This window comes from Lepidochelys kempii, chromosome 1 (assembly GCF_965140265.1).
Source record: "Lepidochelys kempii isolate rLepKem1 chromosome 1, rLepKem1.hap2, whole genome shotgun sequence".
In the NCBI taxonomy this organism is placed as follows: domain Eukaryota; kingdom Metazoa; phylum Chordata; order Testudines; family Cheloniidae; genus Lepidochelys; species Lepidochelys kempii.
The window spans coordinates 249,291,564-249,308,671 of NC_133256.1; the positions used below are offsets into that span (position 1 = coordinate 249,291,564).

General features: G+C 42.0%; 1 protein-coding gene across 5 annotated transcripts in view; it reads left to right on the forward strand.

The window, feature by feature from the left end:
• The window catches only part of TBXAS1 (thromboxane A synthase 1), a 316,405-nt gene that overhangs the window by 221,138 nt on the left and 78,159 nt on the right, over positions 1-17,108 (forward strand). The window lies entirely within an intron of this gene.

Consider the following 17,108-nt stretch of genomic DNA (forward strand, 5'->3'; position numbering starts at 1 on the left):
TGGATGGCTCCCGATCGCTCTGTGACTGCTTCTCAGTGATGATCCTTCAGCAGTGTCAAATACTTTTCCTGGACGGGGCAGCTATCTGGAATGCATTTCAATAACCTTGCCTTGGGTGAGATTGGACATGTGTTCAGCACATAACAAAATGGATGTAGGTCCTGACACAAAATGAGATTACAATATAAAATGTTCAGAATGTGACACAGACATATCCCATTCTATCACACCAAATATATCCAGTGTGGATGAGTTAAAGTTGCTACTGGGCAAGAATCAGAAGTTCCTGATTCTTTTTTTTTTGTGTGTGTGTGTGTGTGTGGTTTTAACTGTGAAACCTTATGTAGCAAGGTGGGACGCACCAGCACAGCCCCTCCCGCTAGTCGTCCTGGGAATTAGCTCTCCGGCCTCCGGAGTGCCCTCTGCAGGCCAGTGTCCCACTTGCCTCAGGCCCCCGTTTCCCTCACAGACCCCAGTGCCCCTTTATCTTGGGTGCTGCCCCCTGGCAGTACACCCTCTCTCTGGGTCTCCCCACCCAGGGGAACCCCCAACCCTCTATCCCCACCTCACCTCAGTCTATGGCTACTGCCAGTCACCATCTAGCCCCCACTCACTGGGGCAGACGGCAGTGTACAAGCCATTCATCATTGGCAAAGGGGGGGTTGGACCTGATGCCTCTGCCTACCCTGGGCTGCACCTCTGCAACCCCAGTACCATTCCCAGCCTTTAACAAGGCCTGCAGCCTGCGGGGTTTCCAGGCTGGAGCTCCCCCAGCTCCTCTAGCCTTCCCCTAGCCCTGCTCCACTCTAGGTTCCTTACTCAGCTCCCAAGCAGCCAGGCCCGTCTCACTCCACAGCTAGAGAGAGACTGCCTGAGCCCCTGGCTCATAGTCTTTTATAGGGCCAGCTGTGGCCTGACTGGGGCATGGCCCCAGCTGAGGCTGCCTTCCCCATCAGCCTAGCCTTTGGCTCACCACCCCTGCCCTCTCCCAGGGCTGGCCGTAACCATTTCAGGCCCAGAGCGGGTGACCACCCCGCTACACCTTAATATAGTTGTTTGCATGCCATAACCTTGGTTTTCTTTTCTTTTCTTTTTTTTTAAGAAGATGAGAGAGAAACTGCCTGTGTGCTTAATAATTTTAGCAGTGATATGGGCCCAGTAACTTTTTGAAGGGAGTAATGTCCCACCTTTGCTGATTTTGTTGTTTGTCCAGAGACATTTGTCTGACAAATGAGTTTACAGGGCAGCAGCAGCTGTTTACAGCATAAATTTTTGCAGCCAAAAAAGATAGCTAGAAAGAGGCAGATTCTCAGCTGATGTAAATTGATGTGGTTCCATTGGAACTGCTCCAGTTTACACCAGCTGAGGATCTGGCCCCAAACTCTTTTTTCTTAATGAACACTTAAAATTTGCAGAATATTGTACAATGTCCCCCAGCCCCCAAATGTGGCCAGACACTAAAATTATACAGTTTAAGTTTTCTTCCCTCCCCACACCTACAGTTTTGTTTTGTCAGTGTTATGGCAGATTTTTATTTTCTGAATTTTCATAAGCAAAATTTTTGTCCTCAATAATGATCTTTAAAGCTTTTGTTAAAATATTAATAAGTTGAATTCATCCCAAATTGGTAAGAGAATCTATGTATAGACTTAAAAATTACAAATACCTGTTTATTTTAAAACCAAACATTTTATATCGATACCTTCTTCACTTCCAGTACCTGCAAAGCCAAGTCCAAAGTCCACTTTTCCTTGGCTACAGTCAATGGAAACACAGTGCGCCAGAAATTTTGATCTCTTGAATTCTCTGCTCTAGTTGTTAATAAGATAGTGTGCAGTATCTAGTGTCTGTATTTGTCTTCGTCATTGTTTTTCATGAGCTTTTTAATGAGTCAGGAATTTGGTGGGACAAAAATAACACTAGATACAGCCTTCTTCATTTCAGCTGATGAATTTGCATGCTCAAATCTTTGGTCATGCAATTTTGGGTTGCTTACTTCTTATGCACCCCAAAACTCACCTTTGCACCATTTGTGCATGCAAATTGAGTAATTAGATGTCTGAGCAGCTTATTTACATGCAAATCCAAGTTTTAGAATATGCAAAAATGTACATGATTAAAATTTACCAATTTTACCCAGCTCTGGTTGTGCAAAAGTAAAGGCCAGTCTCAGAATACTTTGAAAATTTGCCTCCATCTTTCCTGTATGCAAAACATTCTTTGAGTGGCAATTCTACCTCTAAGCAGTACCTTCCCAAGTTTTTGAAAGATTCCTTTTGCTGTAAGGCTGTATATATAAGTGATAGCAGTGAAATACAAACATTCATCAACCTGATCCATAAGGCTTTCTCCTCAGCAAAATCAAGCATTTCATGCATATAAGCTGAGCTACTCCAGTGAGAGGCCACTGGCATCTTATGTTCTAATTATAAGACTCGGTTTATAATTCTAGATTATTATTACTACTGTTGCACTCCAAGTGGAGCATCTTACTCCTTTCACTCAGGTACAAGGGGAAAATTCTGCCCTCAGAACCATTTTACTTCATTGATGACACTAGGGAGTTGCAAAGTTGTGACTGAGGGCACCCTTTGGCCTACAGTGGGTATGATTTATTGGTTTATGTTGCAGTCAGAGCACTTCAGGATTACAATCTATTTGTGCTAGATATTATATTAACACATAAGAAAATATAGTCTGTGCCCTCCCAAGGAACTAACAGTCTAAGAAAATAAGTGACATCCAAAAGGATCCAATGAAATATATACAAGTAAGAGTGTGTGTGTATACATATACTCTCTCTCTCTCTCTCCTCACACATACACATCTACATACACAAATGCATTATATTTTTCTACATAATTGTAAGTAGATGTAGGCATTGTGACACAGTGTGTGATTCACTTCTGTCTTTCTGTGTTCTCTGAGCTTCTATTATTGTTAGGTTCAAAGGAGTAATGCTTGACTTTTGTTCCTATTACAAATTTATTTTCACAATAGCTCTATCTTTTGTGGTATTTGGAGAAAGCTCTGTCACTAGGGCTTTAATGGCAGAGTAGAATATAAAGAAGGAGATGGGAATGGTCGGCACACAGATTAACTGGGTGGTTTAACAGCATAATAAATGGTTGGTTCAATATACAGTCATACGCGTAATAGGATTGATGGCCTTATCTTTATTTCATAGTGGACATCAGTCTGGATACCAAGGCAATACATGCACAGTTGTCAGTACCCCCTTGCAGAGCATTTCCCCTGTTACCTCACTGATGTTCAGTTTTAGCTACCGATAACATATATATGGCTGTATGACAATGGAGAAGAGGAACAGAACTGTAGTCATTCAGCTGTCCTCTTCAATAACAAGAAGTTCATGCTTCCAGTCTGCATGGCCCCCTGTCATAAGGTTTCCTATTACTACCAACATTAACTACAATTTATCTTTTTAATGTGTTAGAGGATCCCTGATCCAGGAATTCACTTCAGGGTCAGGAAGAGGGTATAGCAGTTCAATCCTATTAGCACTGTAATTAACCACATTTAGCCTAAAAAATAAAACCCTCACAGATTATTTGAAAAGTTATGGGGGAAGAAACTGTTTTAGAACTGGGAATGTATTAATGTATCGTGTTGGGGGGGGGGAAGGGGGAAGGAGTATGTGACCCAAAGGCTCGCTGATCTCAAAGTCACTAAGAAACCTGAAGAGGTTATAGCAGTTGAATGATGCTCAACATTTCAGCTTAGCTCTTACCTTTAATCCAAGTGTTTTGCAATTTAAAGATCATGATAGAAGAACATCAGTGGGACAGAACAGGCAAGATGGGTGCAGCTGGCCAGGTTGTATCTGACCAGTACATAAATAGAAGACTGTACTTATTCATAGATGCACACATGTTAAACAGTTACGCTGTGTCCTGTCCAGCCAAATTTATAGTCAGGTAATTGCAGTATGCCTACTCAATTCCCCCAGCAATTTCAGTTGCATTGTACAGTTATATTTTTATTGCCCTAAACTGTGGTGTAGAGTTGCAGTATGATCTTAAAACACCTGCTGCATTACATCCCAGAGATGGCTGCACTTCAGTGGTGAACAACGTGATTTATGCATAGATAGGAGTAGTTAATACAGTCATTTACTAGTGTTTCTAGAGCATTGTGGGATCCAGCTGAGTGGGCCTGTCCTATATAGCCCTTTCAATCCTGTTCCTTCTGACCCGGGAGTAAGAGGCACCCACATCCCTTACCCCCACACTCAGGGGCTTTATGCCAGCCTGACCTAGGCTAATGAGAATGAGACTGGTACAAATTGGGGAACAGAGCAGTTCCTTGTTGGCTCCTGGGTTCAGACCTGAAGAGTGCCATGAGCTCCCTATCCCCTGTGTAGGCCCTTTGTCTATCCCCCTTGCACAGTGAATGCAGACGCTACCACTAACCTGGGCTGTAGTAAGCCTTGCGGAGCAGCTTGCCAGGGAAGACAGCCTTAGGATGGGGCTGCTCTGTCAGTTTCCCTCAGAAAACAGTGCATGTAGTGGGTCGGAGTAACAATTCCTCCTTCACCTCCACTCCTCTCCGCTGCATACTCTATTCTTTCTCTTTTGCTACACTCGGGCCCCTTCTGGGTTTGTACATGTGCTCTGTAACCATTCCTGTCAGCCATTCAGAATCCTTTGCCAGTTCTGTCTTGAAGACCTTACAGTCTAGGAAGACATGAGGGAAAGAGCTGAGGGAGAGGGGTACAGGTGCAGTTTTGCTACTGCCTTTCATTTCACTTCCCATTTGTCCCTCTCCAGATAAAGTCATCTGTAGAAAAGACAAAAGACATTTCTTAAATGAGCAATGTCAGTTCACCCTTTAGTCTTTAAATCCAACCCAGATCATCAGGTGATTAATCTAACTTGGGGGCGGGGGGAAGGGTAGGAGCTGGAGTCTGGACAGTTCACCCTTCAGAGGGTGAAGAGAGCCAGAAGAGGTGCTAGGAATGTATTTTTGTGCCCATACCTTAATCTTAGGGAGAAAGCATAATCTAGTGGATTGGGGCTGGAACTGGGAGCAAGAAGCCTTCTGAGTTCTGATCCTGGTTGAAAAAATGTCTCACTGTGCAGCCTCAGCCAAAACACTTCACCTTTCTGATTCTCAGTTTAACATGTAAAATATGGACAAGAATTATGTACCAACCTGCCTCACAGAGCTCTTATGGAGATCAACTGACGCATGTTGGTATGCATTTTTGATGACATAAAGCACTGTGTATGGCTAGTGTAAGTAAGGACCTGATGCTGATCCTGGAACCATGCTGAAATAATTTGAAAAAAATCGAATACTGTATTAATGATTAAGTCCTCAGTGGGCTGATACTAGCTAGGAGAGCTATGGTGAAGCTCCACCTGAATAACAGCTCATTCATTCTTGTCGCTGGTTGCCTGTGAAGATTGTTAGGGCCAGGCAAACGCAAGGGAGAACAGGAGGTTGGGAGGAACAAGGAAGCAAATGTAAATGTGTTTTAAAAATGAAGAGCAAATATTAATGGAAAATATTAAATATGGAAACAGAGCCCTTGGGGGTCTTCCATTCTAGTTTTTAAATAATATACAGTATATTACTATTATGTATTTACATACCTAGAAACCCCAACCAAAACTAGGGCCCCATTGCACTAAGCATGTACTTACACATAATAAGAGACAGTCCTTGCCCCCAAAATGCTTATAGTTTGAATGTAATAGGTAAGACAGACAAAGGGAGGAAGAAAGGAAATATGCCCATTTTAAGGATGAAAAGTAGAGAGACTGTGGGTATGTCTAAACTGCAGTTACACACCTGCGGTTGGCCTGTGCCAGCTGTCTCGGGCTGCAAGGCTGTTTTATTGCTGTGTAGGAGTTTGGGCTCAGGCTGCAGCTCAAGCTCTGGGACCTTCCCACATCGCAGGGCCCTAGATCCCAGGCTCCAGCCTGGGCCCAGAGTCTATCACTATTAAACAGCCCCTTAGCCCAAGCCCTGCTGTCAGCCCGAGTCAACTGGATCAAGCCAGCCACGGGTTTTTCACTGCAGTGTAGACATACCTTCAGTGACTTGCCCGGAGTCCCACAAGAAGAGCCAGGAACTGAATCTACATCTCCTGACTCACAGTCCAATGTCTTAACTACAAAACAGTCATTTATTTCTGTTGTAACCCCATAAATCTTAAAGAAACTCAAGGTCTTGGGATTTTAGCTTGCTGCTTAAAGGCAGTTTGGAGGAATGTTTTTAAAGGAAAAAACTCTGTCCCATAAACATTTGCTATTCTGTTGCTCTGGCACATCAAACAAAGAAATGTTGGCCTTTCCTATGTTTAAATTGCATTTATTGCTTTTCATTGGCATTGATTTGTGCCTACTCTACATTATTACACATCATCATTTCATTTATAAAATGGTACTGCTTAATTGTTGTTATAAATCTGCTTTGAATGGTGAGTTGCAAATTAGCCAGGAGCTGGACTGGATTGATACATAGCCACTCCTTTGCAGGTCATGAACTTGCTATAGTAATTCATGAAATAATTTGGACACAAGCTAGGCTTTCTTTTATTGCTTAACTTGCAAACTTTGGGGCCAGATCCTTATCTCGTGTAAATCAGCATAGCTCCATTGACTTAACTGGAGCTAAGCTGATAGGCACCAGCTGATTGTGCCCTTTGCCTTGAACTCCCTTCCTACTATTGTAGTAATGTAACTAAATACTGCTTGATATTATATTTTTGTCTTGTTATAAAGGCGTCTTTACCAACTTAAAATTCTTCCCTTCCATAAAGTTTCCAGGGAGCAGTGAGAGGAAAAAGTATTTATTATGGTGTCATTTTGCTAATGAAATACTTTATATTTTAAGCTGTTTATTCAGTGAATCTCTTTAGTAGACAGGCTGCTTTCTCCGAGTATTAGCAAAAACAAGAGGTGAAAGTCACAGAAATGCCACTGTCAGGGAATTACCCACAACAATTTGCATGTATCTGGTGCCTTTCATACTGTATCTCAAGGCACTTTACACTCCGAAACTTGCAACTACAGAGACTAAGCTTTGCTGAGCAAATATGCTGAGGGTGAAGACTTGCGTTTGTCAAGAGAGCCTGTATCGTAAATAGGCTTTGGAAGAAGAATTCCACAGATGAGGGACACTATTTTATACACAAACGCACACAAAATAAGCACAACCAGCAAGAATCATTTTGCTGTCAACTTTGTCAAAGAAAAGGCCCACTTTGATTTTGTTATTTGTGCAAGGAGAGGATGTTTCAGAGCAGCACCTCGTTCACGTGAGCATCAGGTGCCAGTAAGCAGCTTTGTTACTTAAAAACAAAAACCCAGTAAAATCCTTAGACCACAATAAACAAGAGCCTATTTCTGCATTCCTGGTAAGGTCACTGGATAATTAAATGTTAATCTGTGTCTCTAGATACTTTTATATTTGCTGTATGATGATTGCCAGAGCAGGGGAAGAAAATACATCTTTCCTTGCTGTTTCTACACTCTGTCAGTGTGATATACCCAGGGCAATCCAGGCTAATGAGTAGCTGTGTCACCCCTGCCCTCTAAACCTGGGGTTCCCTTTACGCTGCGTTGCTGCTGTAGTCTCCAGTTTCGACTGCTTACAGACAGCCTCCAGCATGCAAGCACTCCTACCTACTTTACCTACAGTGTGTGTCCTGCAGCCAGCCAGTCATATCTTGGCTCTCAGCAGCTTGGTTATATTGCAGGGTGACCTCAACACCCCCCCACAATCCAAGATCTTTCACAAAAATGTATTTCCTATACTGGCCAGTCCCCTCCTGGACAATGCAAGCTTATATAAAGATTGTTTTATTAACAGAAATAATATGCACACATCTTGGTACCCCAAATGGAGTTTCCCAGACACTTCAATTTAAACACACTGGATTAGATAAAAACAAGTTTATTAACGACAACGAGAGAGATTTTAAGTGTGTACAAGTTATGAGGCATAAAAGTTAGAAATGGTTACAAGAAAATAAAGTTAAAATGGTACTGGTGCCTAACTTAACAAACTATTTCAAATTCAAGCAATTTCTCTCACTGTATGCTATTAGCAATCTTACTGATCAAACTTCTTAGGCCAGGACCCCTTCTCCAGCTCAGTGGCTGCTACCTTCGTCCCTTCTGGTGCAATGAATTGATGGACAGAGAGGGGGAGGGAAGAGGGATGCCTTGGGGTGTTTGTCCCTCTTTTTATAGTATCAGCCCCCCTCTTGGAAAAAATTTCCAGCTGAGATTCTGGAGACAAAAAGTCTAAGGAGAAGGATGTACCCTGGTGCTTTTTCCTCACCTGTCTGAGATTTCTTTGTCAATCCTTCCTGCTTGAGGACTCTGTTTACTGCTTAAATGCAAATTAAGCAGAGCACACATTCCTTTGTTTGAGACAGATCTGTTTGCCAACGTCTGCTGTGGTTTGGAACATGTGTTAATAACATACAAGGAAATCTTCTAACTTCACATACAACATTGCCACACACATTTTACCAGGACTATATTGACCAATATATTATGAGTTTTCAGATGAAATCTCACAAGGCATACTGTGTACAAAGATTATTGCAACAGTGTGTAGAGTGTGGACTTGCTGTCACAGTCAGCTTCTAGAGAGGAAGGATTTTGGGGAAATCCAGGTTCACTTACCAGTGTGACCTTGGGCAAATCACTTAGTCTTTCTGTGCCTTAGTTCCCCATCTGTAAAATGAGGATGATGATAATAATACTTTCCTACATCACAAGGCTGTTGTGAGGATAAATACAATTTAAAAAACCTTCCGAGGTGCTCAGATACTACAGTAATGAGGGCCTGATAAGTACCCTAGATAGATACGATGTATTCTGTTAGGAGTTACATGTATGAAATGATTTTTGACAGGCAGGTGTCAGTAGTTACCACCTTCCTCCAAACCTGCACTCCAGATAAGTACTCCTGGACCATAAAGTGTTTTTTAAGAGTATATTATTAGTTTATATAAACATAGTCAGTACCTTAAATCCCCAGCAGGAGCCATGCATTCTTTTGTCTCTTTGACTGTTCTAGGAACCTTACAGGAAAGACAGCCTGCATATGAGAAATTCACTTGACCACTGGGGCAGCACCATGAATAGGCAGGGTGGTCTGGAGTGAAACTATTGACATGACCATTGCCCTCATTTTTCAAGGTTATATTATTGGCCAGAGGCTTTTGAGACTATAATTTTTTTCTAATAAATGTGTATATTCTTTGCCAAGCTAATTAACACAGACTCATCCGTCTCTTTCCTATGAAATCTAATCTTATCTGTTGCTTGCAATTCTACATGTGACTTGGTATACTAAAGAGGGCCTTGGATAATATATGCTGTTGAGAGATTAATTTTTGACCCCTTGATTTTCCTGGCATTTTGACATCAGAATAGTTAACCAGCATCACTACAACGTTGATGTTAAATAATAAATTATTCCAGTGACATGGAATTTAGACAGAATGGGCTCAGTTGCAATCATGCAACCTCTAGGATGATGGACACCCTAGGAATTCATAAGTTTGATTACCTAGATTAGCTGAAAAGGGAAGGAACTGAAGGAATCCTCCCCCACTTCAGACTTTTTCTTGGAGGAGTGAAAATTGACGTATTTTTCTCTCAAGAAAATTAGTTTCATCAAGCGAGAGTTGGACTCTCGATCCCCATTTCTTTTGTCCACCATTTTGGTAATATATGGTAATCAATATACTTCCATCATAGGCTGAGTAAGCCAAACCTACAACAATATCAGTGTTTTGTTTCTCTTTTGTATCTGCTGATAGACCAGATTATTTGCAGAGCAGACATCACAGCAGGTGGAGTAAGGGGAGAGCCTGACTGGAGTGAAACCCTTGTCCACACTGATGCCCAGGGGAGATTGAGAACAGATAAACTAGGATTTGGAAAGGAGCAGGGCAGGTGGATGCTCAGAGTTTCACTTGACAGGTGGGCCATAGAGAGATGAGGAGACAAGCTGGAGCCACAATAAATTTCCTTGGCTGGCTGACTGTGCCGCCTACATCTTTCATAGGCCTTGGAATGGTTGTAAGGTACTAGCCCTGCCAGGGAAGCCATATGTGATGAGATGTAGTTTTGTCCATATTGTATGATGCCTATAGAATGGGATTATCTTATCTGGGTGCAGAGTGTCTCCCAACAGCAGTCTTTCCAGAAGCATGAGGTCCTATGCGTAGTAACTAGGTTCAACGCTGCAATGCAGGTCATGTGAGTTGTGATGCAAAGTAAGTAAATTGGGGTGAAAGGGTAGGGCCCTGACCCAAAAGAACAGTGGCTCAGCCATACTTATTACCTACAGAAACTAGAATGTAGGAAGTCAAAGAAATCTGGAACATCTGGCCTCGCGGTATTCAAAAACAACAAGAGAGGAAGAGCTTTGTATGATACCTCTCTTTGTATGGAACCCAGACTGTATCCCAAAAGCTCAACATTAACTGGAAATAGAATTCATCAGGATAGCACATATCTCCTGGGGAGCAGTAACCAAACTAAACAATAGCAGCAAAAATGTAACTTCTCAATTTAGATGTTAATTTGCTTCCACTTGGAACAACAGCATCCTTTCCTCTTCCCCAAATTAGCCACAAGATTTCTCAGGGGATCAATAGTGCTTCAGGTGTAGCATTGTAGTCTGCTTTATGCATTACCATCAATCCTTCTTATCCTGAGATGTCTTCAAGCCTCAGCAATTAAAATTAAGAGGAGATCTTGATACAAGTCGCTCCTTTCCTGACCAAGACAACCTTGGGTTTTTGAGACTCCAGAGAAACAGGTACCTCTTCTCTCAGTAAGGGCTCTCCTAGTGGAAGGGGAGAATTCAAGTAACACATTTAACCAGTAAATAATCAATATGTGTCTGTATGTGAATGAGCTATAGGGAAGAAAAGGAGAACTCTGTAATCTAAAAGTCCAGCACAGAATCCTAAATTACCTATTTTATACTTCCAGAGTCTAAAAGCTGGGCTGATGATGATATTTTGTTAAGAAATATTAAATCCCCAGAAGCATACCATGATGGAATTAAACTCCTAATGTGTTAGCAACTTAAAAAATGATCCTAGCTGGTTTGAGTGTTAGGTCAAAGTGGAATTTTTCCTCCAGGTATGTACATAAATTAGGTAGTATTAACAGAAAACAACCAGACCATTTATTTGTCAATACGTGTACAAAGTGAAGGCCTACTGACCGGCTGCCAGAAGGAATGGAAACTAGTTTGCATTTCATGATTATGTAAAGCAGTACCTTAATGGGGTGAACTTCCTGTGACCTTCCCATGTTGCCCTCCCTGCCCCCACCCTAATTTTCAATTTCTAACAGTTTACTCATGCAATAATGCTACACAGCAGGAAGCTTTGTTATTGTGTGTTCCATCCTAAGATGCCTTTTTAATGTTGGATTAGAGAAACAATTGTGATTCAGTGTTTAGGATTTTCTTTTCTTCTGTTTAGGGTTCTTCCTGTGATATGGCTAAACATATCTCCATTAAAATGGGACAAAAGGGAATGGTGTTGGGAGGAAGTCAGGGAAATGAAAAAAAGCCCTCAGCGTGCATGCTGTTTAATACTATTTTGTTTCACGCTGATTAATAGTTTATGAGAACAAAGAATTGAAGAACATTGGATTTTCACTAGGGTTACTAACAAAAAAAATTAATGGCATAAATTGCCAAAAAGTGACTGGTTTCAGAGTAACAGCCGTGTTAGTCTGTATTCGCAAAAAGAAAAGGAGTACTTGTGGCACCTTAGAGACTAACCAATTTATTTGAGCATAAGCTTTCATCCGATGAAGTGAGCTGTAGCTCACGAAAGCTTATGCTCAAATAAATTGGTTAGTCTCTAAGGTGCCACAAGTACTCCTTTTCTTTTTGCAAAAAGGGACTAGTGATATTGGATGCCTTGATTTAATGGGGGCCAAATTTGAGAGACCTAACAGAGGCCTAATTTTTGGAGGGCAGAAAATTAGGCCCTTTTATGGTGTCTCAGATTGGGCAACCAAAAATTGAGACTCTGAGATTAGTTATTTTTTGAAAATTCAGACCACTTTCCGAAAATGTGTCTGTGTGATTTGGATGATTGTTAATAGGATATGAAGACTATCACCTCTATATCAGCAGCTGAGAGAGGGCCTAAGGGCCTAGGTCAATAGAGATTGAGGGTAGTTACTATTCAACGTCTCTGGTGCGATGCTATGTGTCAAGCTGTTTGTCTCTCTTCATGTATGGACAAGTGTCTGAATCCATTTTAAAACTGGTACCAGGACTGGCAATGTTGTTAGGGGAGCCACAGATTGAATGCACTTGGAGTTAGGTTTCTATTTCGCTCCTATAGGTTATCCCTCCTGGCTACCATGGAGGTATATGACAAGGACAGGGAAGGGAAGCTTATGCTGTCTCTGCACATGTGGAATGCGTTCCGTGAACAGAATAATTAATTCTTCAGGGCTGTCGAACCAGCACTTTTCACCAGCACCAAATTCACATTTTAATATCCTAGAAAACAATGAGATTGTGTTCTAGGTAAAACTTTCTGGGTTTACATGAAAATGAGAGAGAAATTGAATTTCAAGGGTACTTTTGTTAATGAATAGAAAAAAAGGTACAAAGGTAATATTTTCCAGTAATGTGTAACATTCCCTTAGGTCAAAAAAGGAAGAAGTTAAAATGATATTGACACACATATCACTTTGGGAACAGGAATTGAATGAGCTTAACACCTTTCTTTGTGTTAGACATGTTTGCAGTCCAAAAAAGACAAATTGTGTATCATCAAAAAAGTTCAGAGCTGTAGGTCCATTATCTCTCGCCCCTCATTGCTCTTGATTTCAATAAACCACAGGGGGAGGGGTGTGGAAGGGATATTAAAAAGAAACCTCTCAGTAGCTCCATTTTTTTATGCATCAATTTTGTATGCATTGAAGGTACAATATGATGAAGGTTTTATGCAGTCAGGAGCCAAGATTTAATAGCCTGAGAAATAGAGAACCTTACAGCTAATGTCAAGGTGTTAATCTAACCTTGTGTTTTAATCCGTTAGTTGCCCAGGGAATGGAAAAACAAAAGGTAAATATTTTGATGTTATGGAGTGTTCAGGGAGAAAATTTGCTTCCAGCAGAGCGGCTTTTAAATAAATGATTAAGATTTTTTTTTCCTTGATGGGAAAAGAATAACTATAAGATACATTTAGTAAATTCACTTTCCTTTAAATGTCTTGCATCTTTCCGTCTCACTAATTAGTAAAAGTCAAATGTTCTTGCTCTGCAGACGGTGACTATGAAGAAAGGGATAAAGTATGTGGAAAAGACTGCAGAGCTGAAATAATTAGGCAATTTATCATTGAGGGTAATTGGACTTATGCAAAGCAGCATTGTTTAGTACAGGTTTCCATTTCTTCTAACTGGGTGTGAAAATGCAGTTGCATTGATTGGGCAATACTTTTGTGCTTTTTCCAGTATGCATTATACCAGGGTCTCTCAGTTTAAAGAGCAAGCTTTTTACCAGTCATTTTTTTCACTTCACTGATCTTCAGAGTCATCATTGAGCTTCTTAGACCCCAAGCCAAGATTAAAGCACCCAATGTAGAGTCAAGATGGGAGGGGTGGGTTGCTGGATTTTAATTTTTTCCTCCACCAGGTGATTTTCACTTAACAAATTAAAGTTTTCACTTTGTTTCAGAGGAAAGATTGCCAAATGGAAGCACATCTTAGTCGCACTGGTAGCTAATTGAGACATTATGTCAGTTTCCCGGGCATGTTGACATAGGGAACAGGAGGTCCAAAACTGTGCCTCTGAGCATATATCTACACTGCAATTAAAAACCCATGGCTGGCCAAAGCCAGCTGACTTGGGGTTGTGGGGCTCAGGCTGTGGGGCTGTTTCATTCCTGTGTAGACTTCCGGCCTTAGGCTGTAGCCTGGGCTCTAGGATCCTGCGAGGTGGAACATTCCCAGAGCTCGGACTGCAGCCTGAGCCCCTAACTGCAGTGAAACAGCTCCTGTGAGCCCCAGCCAGATGACTCAGGCCAGCCGCGGGTTATTAATTGCAGTGTAAGTGTAGAGTGACCAGATGTCCCGTTTTTAAAGGGACAGTCCCATATTTAAGCCCTGCTGCAGGTGTCCTGACTTTTTCTTAAAAACCAGCAAATTGTCCCATATTTCCTGTCTTCCCTGGGCCCTGGTGCACAATGCATCCTTAGGGCTTAACCCCTTCCTGCCTGTGCTGTAGCCAGACAGCTGGGTTATGTTGGTTATGCAACAGCCTGGAGGTGTTAGCTGCCTGTCAACACTAGGAAAGGACAGGCGGCTTCCAGCCACACGGGGGTGGGGAGGAGAAGCGGGGAGGCAGAAGAGATGAACTCTGCAAAGACATGGGCCAGGTCATCCCTTCCCGCTCGCGTGGCTGGAAGCAGCTCCCGTCCCTTCCCTCCCACACAGTGCCGAAAGACTGCTGTTGGCCACATTCTGGTGTGAACCCTGGCAGAAATCTGGGGAGGGGGGACATATGACCCTGCGTTCCCCCCCGACCCCCATATGTTGCCTTGGGAAGATGCAGCACCAGGTACCAGGGGAGGCAGGTCTGTGCTGGAGGCCCAGCCAGGCATGGAGGGTGGAGAGCCCCGGGCCGGGGATGAGGGGTGTCAAGTTGGTCGGTCACCCCCCTGTGTGAAAGAGGTGTATGGGAGTTTGTGTGTCAACTCTCCCTGTGTGGGCGGGGAAGGGAGGGAAGGGGTGTGTGTGTCACCCCTCCCCGTGTGAACCCTAAAGCCTTAAAGATAAGAAAGTAAATAAAAAGAATTCAGCTACACAGTATTTCTTAACAGGGCTCAGTTAATTTGAATGTTTGTATTGCATAGTTCTGATTGATTGCTGTTGAACTTACTTGAATACCAGTAATTTTACCAGGTGTCCCATATTCAGCATAGGAAAATATGGTCACCCTATGTAAGCTCACCTTGAGAATGAAAAACATAAGCATGAAGGCACCACCAGCAGGTAGATATTGTTTAGATATTAAGGGGACAGAGGTGAGCAGTTATTATTTTATAAGATACAAACAAGTTCATTATTCATTGGCAGACATGGCTGCCCCTTCACTCTGGTAATCCTTGTAGCCCTATGCATTTCAAGTGCCCCTAAATTCAATCCTTCAAAGGGAAATATTCTCTTTGTTTTCCAAGGCAGAGATCAGGGCAGATATCCCTCTGCATCCCTGTCAAAATTTCATCATGTTTCCTGCTTTACACCCTCACCCTTGACACTTACCTCATCATGCAATTCCCAACCTTTTGACCAAAGCAGACTAGATGTAGCCTCCATTTGAGCTAGTCGATGCCACACCATGATTGGCTGGCTATTGAGTAATGCAAGGTATTTCCTTCCCTTTGTGTTAAGTGCTCTGCCATTTCATCCCTCCTAACACCTGCCCAAGGAAGTGAAAGGCTGTGAATGGCGAAGGCTAATATCTTTTTTAAAATACTTTTTTCTTTCTATGAGTGTGCTTCATCCCGTAACCTCAAAGTGCTTATAAATATTAAGCCTTATAACATCTCTATGAGGCTTGTAAGTAAAATTATCCCCATTTTAAAGGTGAGGACAGATTAAATATTTTGGCCAATGTTACAGAGTGAAGTCCTGATCCTGCAAAGACTTACACACATACTTAACTTTAATCATGTGAGATCTTTGGTTGGTGTAAATTGGCATAGGTCCATAGACTTTAATGGAACTATGCTGACTTATGCCTGCCAAAGATCTGACCTGTTGAGTTCAGTAGAACTATTCAGGTGCATGAATTAAGCACACACATAAGTGTTTGAAGGATTGCAGCATAAATCTGTGACAGAGCTGGGACTATACCCTAGGAGTCCTCTTTTCCAGTCTCCTGGCCTACTCTCTCAAAAGCATTCTTCCTTCCCTATGTCCCTTGCTGCACCGAAAAAGGTTTAAAAAAATTTAAAAATCTTTTCTAAGAAAAATTGAATGGCGTAAGATGGCTTTCCCAACCTTGTGGGTTATGCTGAGTGGAATTTTGAAAATTAATTAATGATTGAAGATAAAATATTCTAAGGAAAACAAAAAAATCTGCTTTGCTAACTTTCTAAATACTTATTAAGTTTTTGCCAGTTTTCTATTACTCCAGAAATCCTTAATGTTGGCCAAACCGCCTTTAATATATTGCTTTTTAAATTGATAAGATTGTTGAACTGTCTGTAGATTTTTGCATTCATTATTTTAAAATTCAATTTTGTAAATTATATATACTGTGCACAGGGTACCTGCAATTCAAGCACCCGATTCTCATTTTCACTAATGCCTCTTTACATTGCTCTGGTAGTGGGAATGGGCCTACAGTGGGTGCAAATTTATGTCTGACATATTCGGCGGTGGCAGTGGTTATCCCTAAATTCGAGGATGATGTCTGCCAGGGGAAAAAAGTCATTGGTGAGACTTAAGATGGCTGAGGAGTCCAATTCATGCTCTACAGGTTTTTCCACATACATGACAGGTGGTTGCTTGGAGAAAGCAAAACTGTTGGCCAGGATGCTGTACACTTTCTTTCCTCCTCCAAGCTGAGGCTTGGTATATGATGCAATGCCATTGCAGTTTATTGCCAGCTAGCTCTTCCCAATTCGTGGGGTCAATGCCTCCCTTCTTAAGATTTACTTTCAGGATGTCCTTGTAGCATTTCCTCTGTCCCCCGTGGGTCCTCTTACCATGACTAAGTTGAGAAAAGAGGACTTGCTTCAGAAGACAAGTATCAGCCATCAGCACACAATAGCCAGCCCAGTGAAGTTAATGTTTCATAATCTTCGCCTCAACACTGGTGTTGTTAGCTGCAGAGAGAACGCTGGCACTGGTGTGGTGATCTTCTCAGGTGATATGAAGAATCTTCCTAAGGCAGCACAGTTGGTATCACTCCAAATGCTTAGGATGGCTTCAGTACGTCACCCATGTCTCGCACCCATAAAGAAGAGTGGGGATAACTACTGCATTATAGACCAGGGTCTTAGTTTCCATCTGCAGATCTCTATCAATAATGACACGATGAAGCAACATGCCAAAGGATGT